The following is a 978-nucleotide window of genomic DNA, read 5'->3' on the forward strand; positions in this document are numbered from 1 at the left end:
GGAGCATAAGAACCCAGTCCAGACCATCCCAGCACAGAGACAACTCCAGCAGCAGGAGAACAGGGCTCAGCAGCAACATGGAGCAGGGCTGGGGATGACACCGTGCTGTGCTTTTGTAGGGACAGGTACAGTGTGGCTCAGGACCCAGAGTACCTTCCCATGCATCTAGGCACATTGGGGAGAATACTTTCAAACAAGGCCATGCAGAGAGGACAGAAATCTGCTTCAGCCCCACAGCTCTGCTCATCCATAAGTCAGCAAGTGCAGAAAACCTCAGTTTATAACTCAGGACTTTAATTCTGTTCCCCAACTCTGTGTCCCTATTCCCCTGCTTGCATGCCAGTGATGGCTAACCATGTTTGGCCTTCTATGGGCTAAGAAAATGAGTGCAGAAGGAGCTCTGGAATAGGAGCTGCTACTTACTATGGCAGCCAGCTTTGCAGCGGGGAGGCAGTGCTGTGGGCAGGTTGGAGTTTAAGAAGGAGCGATGGTCTGCAGCACAGCCCCACTGGCATGGGGACACACAGCTGTTGGGATCGCGCCATGGCCTGGGTCCCTCTCCTGGCAGTACTTGCCCACAGCTAAGGTACACTGGGCAGACTTACTGCACGCAGCTGGGGACTTTGGGCATGGAGCTCAGTACCAGAGCTGTACATGGAGGGCTTTGTGTGTCAGGCACTCACTGATCCCCTTTTTCTCCCCTCTCTCCTCTCCCTCTCCAGGTTCCCTGGTGCAGGCAGCGCTGAGTCAGCCGGCCTCGGTGTCAGCGAACCCAGGAGAAACCGTCAGGATCACCTGCTCCGGTAGCAGCAGCTACTATGGCTGGTACCAGCAGAAGTCACCTGGCAGTGCCCCTGTCACTGTGATCTACGATAACACCAAGAGACCCTCGAACATCCCTTCACGATTCTCCGGTTCCACATCTGGCTCCACAAGCACATTAACCATCACTGGGGTCCAAGCCGAGGACGAGGCTGT

Source organism: Numida meleagris, chromosome 14 (genome assembly GCF_002078875.1).
Source record: "Numida meleagris isolate 19003 breed g44 Domestic line chromosome 14, NumMel1.0, whole genome shotgun sequence".
Lineage (NCBI taxonomy): Eukaryota > Metazoa > Chordata > Aves > Galliformes > Numididae > Numida > Numida meleagris.